General features: G+C 38.7%; 1 protein-coding gene across 1 annotated transcript in view; it reads left to right on the top strand.

The window, feature by feature from the left end:
* Nucleotides 1-3268: 3268 nt before the first annotated feature.
* Nucleotides 3269-12802, top strand: part of LOC100692535 (integrin beta-1) — a 28971-nt gene continuing 19437 nt past the window's right edge. Inside the window, exon 1 of the mRNA XM_003447451.5 lies at nucleotides 3269-3609. The gene's annotated coding sequence lies outside the window, so the exon portion shown is untranslated. The remainder of the gene's footprint in view (nucleotides 3610-12802) is intronic.

The following is a 12802-nucleotide window of genomic DNA, read 5'->3' as shown; positions in this document are numbered from 1 at the left end:
AGAACATGGTTATGCCATATGGTTAAAATGTGTCTTTTGGTCTTAAGGGCTTTAACTGGCCAGTAATACTTCAACTCTATTTGTGCAAGTGCATTTTAAATCTATGCTAGACATCTAATATTGATGGTACTCGACCTTAACATTATCCTTATCATCTTATCATGCAAACCAACCGTCATGCATACAATGCAAATAATGAACGATTCTAGATGTAGTTTTCTTCTGGTTTTCATTGCTCATATATATATAAGGATGAAGTAAGTGTGTTCATGCTGCTACTATGAATCCTCCAGACTGGTTCAGCAAATGCAAACATCGTCAATTTTCTTTGCATTTCTCTGTGGTGCCCCATTAAGCCAAGAAAAACAGATCACAGAAGACTGTGGTCATGTTGGATTCCCCCCCCCCCACATATGAATCAGAGACTGAAATAGAGCACCAAGTGAACTCTTCCTGAATGGATTATCAAAGGTACGAAGCAAGATGAGTGTGCAGTGGTAACAAGATGTTTACAGTTTTTTCTGAATGCTTAAACCCTAACTGTGATTCTTATAGCACAATTTCTAAAACTATTAATACTTATAGCAAAACCACTCACTGAGTTTGCAAAACTAAAAGCACAAACACTGCTTTGCACTCAGTTTGCCATTTTGTAACACACACTTTGCAAACCTGTAGCTACAATCCACTGCACAGCACTCTTTTTGCAGAACTGTAAACACAACTCACGGCTTTACACTCAATTTACAAAGGATCAACACACTCCTAGCAAAACTATACACATTTATGGCCATTATTTACACTATTTTGCCAACTGTCTGGCACACTGTCACATGTGAAAACTTTTTTACATAATTAGTTCACTTTGCAATCAGCCTAAGCACTATAATACAGGTAAGCTGTGTGTGTGGAGTACAGTGGAGGGAGCAGGAAGAGTGAGAAGTAGAGGAGGCCGAGGAAGAGGACGTGGAGGTGAAGAAGTAGGACGAAGAGGACAACAAGGACAAGGAGGAGCAAGAGGAGGACGAGGAGGGGGGAGAGGAAGGGTAAGAAGAGTAAGAAATAGAATTGCTGATGACATCAGAGCTACAATAGTGGACCATGTAATCAACCATGGAGTGACCCTGAGGGAAGCTGGCCAACGGGTTCAGCCTAACTTGAGCCGCTACACTGTAGCAAGCATCATAAGGACATTTTGAAATGAGAGTTGGTTAGTACAGTCACTTTGCACTAAGATTTGTAGCACTGCCATGCTAATGAGAAACACAACAATACCATAGATGTAAAATTCCAGAAGATATTTTCCCCTGTGCCTTGGACTAGAGCAGCGCTCCACAACTCCCGGGCCTTGGACCGGTACCGGCCCGTGAGTCGTTTGGTACCGGGCCGCGAGAGTTGAGGCTCAGGTGTGAAATGTATGGTTTCCAGGGTTTTTATCGGTTTTCAGTGTTATTTTGTTATCATTTTTATCGTTAACTCGCTTTTCCTGGGTCTTTTCACGTGTGTTATGAATAAATCGTCTTTTTTTTTGTACCGGTACTAGTTTTATTTTGTTGTGTTTATCCGCGACACCTTAAACACCGGTCCGTGAAAATATTGTCTGGCATAAACCGGTCCGTGGCACAAAAAAGGTTGGGGACCGCTGGACTAGAGGACATTTCATGTGATGTAGACGAAATTTTGTGGCCAGATCCACAGAGATGACACAATGTAGACTGATTTCTTTTTTTCCTCAGTGAAATTACTATTTCGTTTTGACTTGGAAATAAACACTTGTGTTTGTTTTGATGTGTGTGAATAAACACCAGTACTTGAAGTTTGGATCCCTTTATGCTTACGGATCTATGACAAAAGTATGAGCTCAAACTGACATAGCCTACCTTGTGCACAGAGAAAGCAAAAGCCAGATGTGTTTTTCATTCATACCATCAGTGTGTAGTTGGTGCATTGTGTGCTTATTAATTTGATGGCTTGTGTTTACTGTCTGATACAAAAATACCATTTTTACAAAGGTGTGGTGAGTTAAGCAAAGGTTATTCGCTTTTACAAGAAAACTACAATGTTTTGCTGATTGGGTGAAGAGTTTTCTTATTTGTGTGTAGAGTTTTGCAAAAATAGCCAATACTTACAAAAAATGTGCTCAAGCCATCAGAAAAAACTGTAATAAAGCTGGTGACTTCATGACTCAATTTTCTAGCTGGCAGCATCAGCTGCTACATACTCACCAAACATTGTCAGCCAATATAAGACTTAATTTAAGAAGTAACTGCTAAAACTGTCAGTGAGAGGTCATCAAAGCTGAAAAGTTGAACTGCTACGACTACTAAAGCACAGTAGCTGGTGGTATTTTCTTTCTTTCTTTCTTTCTTTCTTTACAGGAAATAGGTCTAGGTGACAGATGACTTAATCATTAAACTGTTCACAGAGGAAGTGAAGAATGTGGGAAACCAAGTGCAGCAGAGCTAAAAACAAACAAACAAAAACCCTCAGCAGATGAACTTCCTAGTTGTTCCACTGAGAGAGTTTGGTGGAAGGTATCTTAATACAAGCACTTGTGATTTGTTTAGATTACATTTCAAATAAAAATATTGCATGAGCCTATAAAATTCTGTGTTTGCTCTTTAAATCTTTTTTGTAAAATAACGCCATAACTGAGTATTTACCTTTACAGTATAGTGCAGAACTACTAAGTAGCCTGAAATAGAAGTTATAAAGCAATTTACTGTGTATATAATTCTGTTGAATGAATACACTATCATTACAAAACATTGCTTAAACTATTGCATTGTGTCACTTTTCATTGTGTTTCATGCCTAAATATTGCACACAATGTTCTATACAGAAAATGTTTACACTGTATTCATTTCTTTTTCAAATATTCAGATTTCCTGTGGGGCTCTTCTGCTTTGTTCTTAGTCCATCCAGTGCCACCCCATTGAAAAATTCCTCGAAACGCCCCTGGTATTAGCATGAAAATATTTAATGCTCGGCATATGAAAAGCGAAAAACAAGCAAACAAAAATCTAAAACATGTCTCGTATGTGGAATTTAAGAACGATATTTGCTTTTGAATATAATTCATTGAGTGTAAATTACTTGTACAGTGTATGAACGGTGTGTATATGTGTGTGTATGAGTGTTTACTTCAAAGGCTACAGCCTGCGAGATTGTGCGAGTGACTTTTCACCGCATCGAGGGTGAAAAAGGGTTCACTGCTCTCTCCTGTGTGGTTGTTCGTTTGCCCTCTGCGTGCCGCAGTTGTTCCTGTGTAGGCGGAGCTAGATAAGAAGAGGTTTATGAAGTAGGGGCATAGAAAAAACCCCAGCGGCACCAAATTCACGTCGGTAACGTGTTGGTTGAGCGGGTGTCCCAAAGATCCATATCTATTACAGAGAAGGCTCACATGAATAAACGTTAACTCCGCCCGTTTTTAATCGCTAACGTTACGTCCGAGCGGTGCGGCTTATTAGCTAAAACAAAGCGGACCCTCGGAACAGTTGTAGCTAGTCTTCGCTTCAGTTACCGGTTATATTCCGTTTGACGAGGACACTTTTTGGAAGCAAATGTTACTGTAAATCTACACAGACATCACAAAGGTATCGGCTTGAGGTGAGTGGTTTTATTTCAACCGACATTTGTCACATTAACCGGCCTGCCATGGCTGAAATCACAATGACGATGGGGGAGAAGCAAAGAATGTGTGTCTGGAGGCTATAAAAAAGTTTGGGTGTGGATTAACGGCAACTCTAGCTAGCGGTTTAGTTTTTAGTTCAGTGTTGGTTTCTTTGTTTTTTCAGCTCTGTAGCATGTGAAATGTTGGCTTGTTCAAAGCTAAACCTCAAGCAGGCTCCTCGATTAATCTCAAATTGAGCTTTGTACTGAAAGTAGGCCAAAAAGTAGCCGCTTTGTACTACTAAAGAGGGCAGTGTGGGAGGCTAAACTGTGAGAGGACAGTGGGATTTGTCCCTCAAAAGGGAGCTGCTAACAAAGCGTAATCCTGTTGAATCAAATCAGATATTTGGCAGAGGCTTAAATTGTTTTCCAGTTTTTTACTTGGCTTCTTGTTATACAAATTTGTAGTAGTTATTGTGCTGTTGTGAAGTTATCAGATTTGTAAAATAATTGCTTTTAATTCCCAAGTTATCAATCAGAAACTGCCTGGTTTGTCTAAACAATGTGGTCATTTGGCTCAAAGTTTAAAGCCACCCCCACTGTGCCCTAAACAGCCTTTAGTTTAGTCTGATGTCCTGAGAATAGACCTTCCCTTTTGTAGACCCACACCACCCTGGGAGACTTGTAAAGAATATCTTGAAGAGACCACAGCTGGACTATGGTTTGGTTAGACTGCATTATGGACTGTAAACTGTGGTTGAGGATATAGTAAGAACCAGGACGTCTTAAATCTAGGTCAGCTCGGTTAACCAGATTCTTAAGAACCTCTTGTTCAGCCTTGGCCACAGCTGTGATTCAGATATGTTGACGCCAGCACTCCAGTTGGACAAGATTGGTCTTGCTTGCATCTTCCTGTAAAGGAATAGCAGCCTCGGGCTGTGTTTTGTCTTCCCTGAACAAGCTGAGTTGGTTGAAGTAGTAGTCGGTGGCCACCTAGTTGTTGCTTTAAGGCCTAATTTAGTGACATGGGAATAAAGTGACTCGTGTTAATTACTGACCAGTCTTGGCTTTTAGACAGCATTATAATGACATGGTTACGGTGTCATATGGAGGTGTGACAAACACATATGTATTTGATCTTGTACAGCAGTAGAGCACAGATAATGTTCACCAGGCATGTTAATTGCAGACATGCCTACAGACTGTAGCCAAATGTGCATCAGTGAGTCACTTCCTTAGTTACATTGTTGTGCTATTTAGGCAAGGCCCTGCAAGTATCCGGGGGAGTTTTGGAGGGTCATTTAACCTTACTCAGTGCCTTAGCCTGCTTCTGACTGGTCAGAAGTGAGTCACAGATTACAGGACCTCCAGTGACGGCAAGACGAAGCAACTGGGAGTGTTTGTTTGACGAGATATAATCATGATCCTTTCATAGATATTATGAGGCTTGAGTCAGTGGTAAAATGTGGTAGTTCTCACATCTAAGAGGAGAAAAGTTTCATAACACTTCAGATGTGCTGAAAGAAAATGGTAGCTGGACCTGAGGCCATTTTTACAGAGGATTTGTACCCCTGCGTTAACTCAATGCTCATAGGTATAGTGTTACCACAGACCCTTCTGTAACCATATGCTGTAACTTGACTTGTAGCTCCTTAGAAATGTAATTGCACATCACAGGTGGGTAATCCTTTTATGGTCAAAATGAATCCATTTGGAGCCTCTTAAACTACAAGGACTTGCTGCTTGGTTTCTCACTTTAAAGTGAAAATGTTTGCCTCATTAACTTTGGGCTGGGAAAAACAAGACATGTGAAGACACAACCCTGCGAATCATCAGGGTTTTCTTTGGTTACAACAGGCCTTATTAAAATCTGTTATAAGTCAAAGTAAAAGAAATCTCCCAGAATAACCTCTCTTTTGGTGAAAAGCCCCCCTCCCCCAAAAATGTAAAGACCGCTGGCTTGCTGTAATTGATGGAAACAATGATAAAATTACTTTACCAAACATTTAGCATGAGCAGTTTCAAATTTCAAAGCCTTTGCAAATAAGTCAGCTAACTTATTTATACAGTGTTTAATGAAATCTAGCATTAGTAAATTCTTAATGCAGTTTTTATTTAAGGAAAACCTTTCTGGCTTTGGCATGTAAAAGACAACTGAGCAGTTAAAATGTCCTCAGAGTCACTTGGGATCAGACTGAGTGAACTCTGTAAATTTCTCTTTCCCTTTACTGAGTTTCCCACGACATAAATTTGGAGTTTGTTAAAATGGAATGCATTATCTCATCCCTCTGAGGAAGGCTGAGATGGGGATCTTTTTCATACCTGAAAAAACTCCAAACAAACATTTTTCAGCTAAAACAATAGATTTATCTTTGTCAGAGTAAGATTTCATGACGGCTGGATATCTAACAGACACTGGATATGTTGGATTTGCACACATTTTTTTTAGATTTTAAAAGCAAGATCTCACAGGCTTAGGCTTGTCAGAATAATCAAACCTCACCTTAAACGTTTTTTCTTCTTTTTTTGCAACAGATAGTTTAGGTAAAACGGATACTTTGACTTTGTTGATAAAGGGGTCAGTATAAGATAAAAATCTGCATTCTTGACAATTAAGACATCAGCCAAACAGTTGTTGGTGGAAAGAGTAACTTCCCTTCAACTGTTTTTTCTAGTCAGCTGGTTGCCAGATGATGGTTTCTGATTCTGTAACAGAAAAAAAAAAAGTACAGAAATTATGCATAAGCAATGAAAGAAAAAACAACTAGAAAGTAGAACATGTTTTTGGAAGTGCCTACAAGGAAATCACTGAAATTGCAAGTGGCACATTTCCTTCAACTGTGCTCTGACAATGGACGTGCCCATCCTGATCCTTCAACAGCCTGTTGGATGAGAATACCGGCGGCTGGGTGTGGTTTGATCAAGGATGAAAAGTCACGCTGAGTTGTTTGGGGACCTAATGAACCAAGAGTAGACTGTGACTTTCAGCAGCAGATGTGGACCGGGTGGCAAACAGAGCTTGGTTGTGGGGGAGGGGTGCTCGGCTCGCTCTCTGAACTCCCAGATGACCCACTCTGTAAGAACAATGGGGACTTGTGTTGTAAACCATCTTTCCCTTTGCATATTTCTCAGAGAAGATTTGGAAGAGTCACACTTTCACCAGTGTGCTTGCTACAGTAGCTGTCAGGTTTTTAAGGCCCATATTCTGGGATTACATGATATCCGTTACATAATGAATAAACGTACATTAAAACAAGGCATGAAAAAATGTCAACAATGTTTAGGGCAAATGTGGAACTTTTAAAGATGGTGTTTAAAGCAACTGCTTGCGCTAAAGAAATCAAACTAGGTTAGATTTTTGAAAGTTGGTGCTGCCATGCTGAGGTCACAGTTGCAGTCAAATATGGTGCTGCTGAAGTTTGTCCACATTTAATTTAAGAACACACAATTGCATCTCCTTTCAGGTGCACATAGATAACTGCATACATAAACACCACCTCTATCCCAAAAAGCCTTGGTGACGATTTTCTGCTTAAAGTATAGAAACTCAAAATCTTTTTTACTGGTGGTTGTACAAAAGAAGCAATTTATAGATGTTTGTTTCCATGTTTGGATTTAGAAACTTCTTGTGAAAATTTAGATGTTTGATAAGATTTAATAGAGAAAATAACTGAAAGATTAATTAAATAATCATTATTAAAAGCCCTGGTTTCAGGTAGGAGCCCATTTATTAAATGATATTGGGGATTGTTTGTGTATTGGAAAAGAAATGGTTATAATATTGTCTAATAATGATGGGGAAAAATGAAAGTGTTCAAGGTCTTACTGTGCATCTGACCACAGGTATCTACACTCCATGAGATCAGACTTCAGAAAGAATAACAGTAAAAGGGACAAAGGTGAAGAGCAAAAATAAATTTAATATAGTAGATTGGTGTGGGAAATTGTCACAGCAAAAAGTTCACAATATTCAGTGTCTAGTACTGTGATGCACATTTAAAATGAAGTAAGCCAACAAGAAACCAAGTGGCTAACCTCAGCTCACATGAAACCAGAAACCAATGAGAAACCAGCAAGAGTCACAAAACATTTTCCACGTTAAATATTGGCATGCACAAAGGCAAATTGTTGGCATAAAGTGATATGTTTTTATTCAGAATTGGTGCTTATTCTTTTAGATAATTTCCATTTATATGTATGACTTTGTGTTGTTTAAATCATGGGCTAAAGAACTGCGAAGATTATTCAGCCCGTGTGGGTAGAGTGTTGTCTAGACAACCATTTGTTTCGTTCTTTTTATTTATTTTATTTTCAGCCTGAGGAAGTCGAGGAAGCTGCACGTCAGCAGAACCTATTTGGCAGGAAACTTTTTGCAGGTGTTCTGAATACATTTGAGATTGACATGGGGGGAGGTGCAAAGTAGATGTAGGCTTTTAGATCATGTCATGCTTCTATTTTTCTTGTTTATCACATAACACTTTTTTAAAAGAAACACGATTTAGCTTTAAAATACCATAAACACAGCCAGTCATTGTTGTTTTGGACTGTGGTCATCCACAATCTAAACATAGACCTTATTATGGAATACTAAATACTAACAGATGTGCTTCCTTTACCTTTTCACCACACCGGGGCTTAACTGTTCATATTTGTATTGACAGGCAAGTCACAGAGGAGTCAGGACAGCAGGTTTTTAGGCTCCACTTGTCGACGTGTTTTACTTAGAATCAGAGCAACTCTTTCATTTCCACATATCAGCCTAACAATTTATGGGACGTTTTTTCCTAGAGGAGTTGTCAGGCATCAACTTTAAATTCCATTTTAAAAGGGGAGGTCTCTCTCCTCAGACTTTGTGTAACACTTGATGACACACATCTGCAGAGTCTGAGTCAAAACTTCCTTGTTTACTTCTTGTGTTTCTCATGCTTACCCTGCCTGAGAAAATCCCAGCATTGTTTTAAGTCAGAGATATCAGATGTAATTGTGTTGCCCCAAACTTGGGGTTTGTTTGCTTTCAGTTTACATAGTTAAGCATTTTATTCCCCCCTAACAGCTTGCTGTCTTAGATTTGAACCATTTTGCTTGGAGGGAGCCTTGAGCCTGTCCTAGCTATCAGAGAGTGAGAGGTAGGGTACATTCTGGGCAGTTAGGTTATTCCACACTAATGCAGAGAGATGGGCAATTAGTGACATTCACATTTAAACCTACAGCAAATGTGGAATCACCAGTTAACCTAACACATCTTTCTACTTTGAGTGAAAGCGAGACTATGGAGACAGGAATCGAACCCTTGTTTGTCTTGCTAACCGCTACAGTCCTGTTCTCCCTGCGAATCTTAAATTATCAATTAATATATGATGTTCTGTTTTCCTTTCAGAAATGCAGTTACTGGAATGATAGTGTGTAATGTAAGCGAAAATAAGAGAGGAGTCGATTTTCTGCAGGACAAAAAAAAATTCACAGTGAATTTTTATCACAGAGAGTGGGGTCTGGTCCCTAAGGCGTCTGATTGCAAATTGAATCAAAACGCCTCGGGGCTGATGTCAGGCAGCAGATCGTAGTAAAAGGTGCTGTGGAGGATTGAGTTTCAGTCGACTTTTCTCAGCAGTTGTTGGAAAAAACGTTTTTTTTATGGCTATCCAACTAATCCATGGAAAATGACACAACTTCTGTTAGCGTGCTATGTTTTGCTGGTAGGGTTGGACGATTATATTTGCTTCTGCCAGTTGTTGAACTAATGGTTAGAAAATTTAACATGTTGCACAAAGCTACTTGCTGGTAATTATACAAAATACCTCAAGTTCAAAAAATCTATATTTATTTCCAGGTTCTGGGACCAGAATAGTTCCTTTTGGGCCATAACTGGGATTGGTCCTGATGAATGATTTACTGGTTGTTTAAACAAGACAGAAAATAAATAAATAAATAAATACAAATAAAAAGAATCAGACTAAAGACACTTGGTCTTACACCAAAGGAAAATCACTGTGATTTTTGAACAGGTTGTTATGAGTGGGGTGTATTTACATTACCTTAAAGTATTTTTGTTTATAAAGTACCTAAAAATAAGAGAAAATGAACAAACTTCTGTCAAGTCACATAACACAGTCTTTTTCCTTATTTAGATGTGGCCCAAATGTGCTAAGACGACCTAGGATGGACTCTGATTTTTCATTAATCAAATTGCTTTATAAATATTGCTGAAAGGATTGGCAATTTGCATTATACTTAACTTTGCACAGACAGTGTCGGATTGGTTTCGCAAGTGTGGCTCATGTTGCCAACAATATGAGATATTTTTGAATGTGGTTACACATTGCATAGTTCAGGTGCTACATGTGACACTCCAGTTTCTTCATCAGACTGTAGGCCTGTGCTGGTTGTCGTCTGTTTATTTAAAGCTTCCTGTCAGAGGAAGACGGACGGTGCTGACTATTGGGCCTCGTGGCATTGTAAAATCTGAGACAGTTATGGAAGTTGTTGGTATCTTGATGCATGCTCAGTCATCCAGGTGAGGAAATCTGAAAAAGTTGAGTCTGTTCATCCGGCCGTAGCGTTTTCAGTCAAAGTGACTCATCCAGGTGATCAGAAGAAGAGTGACGAAACCTTTCTCCTGAAAATGCTACACCCAGAGGAACACAATCAACTTTTTACGATCAGTTGTAGATAGTGATGCAGAGGTTAGGGGTCTAGGTGATTTTTCATCTCAGTAGTTCATGTGGGTTCTCCTGTAACCCACTTATCTTAAGAAAACTGTGTTTGCACAATGGTTCCCTGTTAATTTCCTGTCAATAAATAGCCTCTGTGTTTCAGAGGAATGGCTGCCAAATCTGAGTCTCTTGATATTGATTCATGGCGACATTTCCTAGTAAAAGTACTACAGTGCCTGTTGAAATTCAGTGTAAGGCTATTGATATTGAAAGGTAGCATTTGGATGTGAGCACTTATTTAAGAAATGCCTGACCATATAACATCCCAGTTACTGCAGTTGTACTGGTAAGAGCTGTGCTGGTTATTATCAGCAGGAGCTGAATTGTTATGAAAAAGTGTGACACTACAATGCAGCACCAATGCAGAACTTGTGCTGTCTCCATCAGCGTGACCATACAAAGTCATGATTAGCCACAGTTTACTCATGTTCTTGTAAACATTAGGCTCGCAGGTCTGTCCCGTGTTCCAGTGTGGTGATTCAGACCAGGTTTTAAATGGAAAGTTAACTGTCACAGTTGTGTTATCACTTGTATTTGTGACAGATTTATTAATTTTTCATTAATTATGATATTTTTAATCAGTACTTGCCAACAGTGTGAGGCAAGGAAGCAGCATGGCGTGTAGAAGACCAACTCCTTTAACACATATGGTACAGACTAATCTGTGTGCGTCACAATATGAATTAAATCAGAACTTGCTGCTAATACACGGCACGTTATTGTACAACAGTCATATGATTACTAAATAAATAATCAGGCAGAGCTGGATTAATGATTAAATTAATAAATACATTTCTTTGTTATATATTACAGTGTTGTGAGTATTTAGGGAATTTAAATAGAAGAATAAATCAAAAACTGTAAATACATCACTTTGGATTGTTTACCACTTTTTCAAAGATCATGCAGATAATCTGATAAGTAAATGGGGGAAATATGCTGCAGATTCCCTGATGATGAGTGTAATTGCAACTTTGGATTGTGTGTGTATATATATAATATGGGTGTAGCCACTGTAATTTGACACAATTACAGTTGCTACACTGTGCTTTCCATTGGTTAAATGAGGTCCTAAGGGGGGTGGGTTTGTGGTTTTGTTGTTTTTTCTTTTCTTTTCTTTTCTGTTTTTGTTTTTTTTGTTTTTTGTTTTTTTTGGGGTTTAAATCTGGGCGAGCCATGGGATAGATATAAATGGGAAACAAAGAGAGAGCAACTTCCTAATCACAATATAGACCCACCTCAAAACATATCCTTTCACTGAATGTTTTTCCTACATAAAGAAATTGGTTGATTTTGATCCAGCTTCATCCTCATTTCTGACTCTAATGTGGACCATAATTTACAAAATGAACATTGTTAAATTCAGTAAAGTTGAAACCAGCAACCAAATCAGCTGTATACCCACTCCAAATGTCACAGTCTAAAGCCAAGCCATCTTTTGTTTTTCTATAAACAATCACCGAGCATCACTATCTTAGAATATATTTTAGTTTCAGTAGTAAAACTTTACCAGTTTAATGTCAGTGATGTAGAGTAGCAGAAGCCAGCATTGGAACCCTCAAGGTTTAAGCTGTTTTGGGTTAAATTACCAGCGAAAACTTCAAAAAGTGCATTTTGGGTAAACTTGAAGGACCATATAACCATGTGCGATGAGTGGCTGATCAAAAGAAGTTATAGCATATGAAAGGTCCCTCATTTATCTTTTGATAGACTCATCTGCAGCTTTTTTTTTCATAATCATCATGTAATTTAAAGCATGTTACCCCTTAACTGGATCTTCTGTAGCAGATGAGACTTTTCTGACCTGTTTTTTGAGGTTACCACTAACACAAATCCTTTGAAATGCCGAATATTGTCATAGTGATCAGTGTTGAAACTTGTATTTAGGATATGCTCCTATGCCAGTTGGCCTTCTATCATGTTTCACAGTTGTGAGAAGCTGCTTAGTCCACAGTCTGTTACAAATTAAGCCTTCACACTGTTTAGCTCGAAGCTATCAGTTCTTATCAGCTGCAACTTTACAGGGTGGGAGCTGCACATGTTAATGTTCTATCAATACTATTGAACAAGTAAGAGCCTTTCCCATCCAACAGTCAGACACTGGTTCAAATAAAATTGTTAAGTAACAGCTGTTTCTAAATAATTCAAACTAAGCAGTAAGTTGTCTGTCTGGATATTTAAAGCCCGCTAGCTTGTTAATAAATGCAAAGGCTATGTTAAATTAAGATAATGTATCCTACACTGTTGTCATTAGCTCAAAGGGTCTTTAAGTCTCCTAGTGATCTAGGTGGAAGGAAACTTTTGTTCCTTTTTGTAGGTGAACCTGTCGCTTAGCAGGCTGTAGCTCTCTGCTGCTTGCTCTTGCTCTTAAATTTAATGTAGATAACTAAGACATAAATGTATAATTAAGGAAAGACCAAATGAGTCGAGAGTTCAGAATAATATTTCCTTCAGGAGAGATGTGTAAGCCAATTCATGCC

This window comes from Oreochromis niloticus, linkage group LG18 (assembly GCF_001858045.2).
Source record: "Oreochromis niloticus isolate F11D_XX linkage group LG18, O_niloticus_UMD_NMBU, whole genome shotgun sequence".
NCBI lineage: Eukaryota > Metazoa > Chordata > Actinopteri > Cichliformes > Cichlidae > Oreochromis > Oreochromis niloticus.
This window is presented reverse-complemented; position numbering and strand designations above follow the sequence as displayed.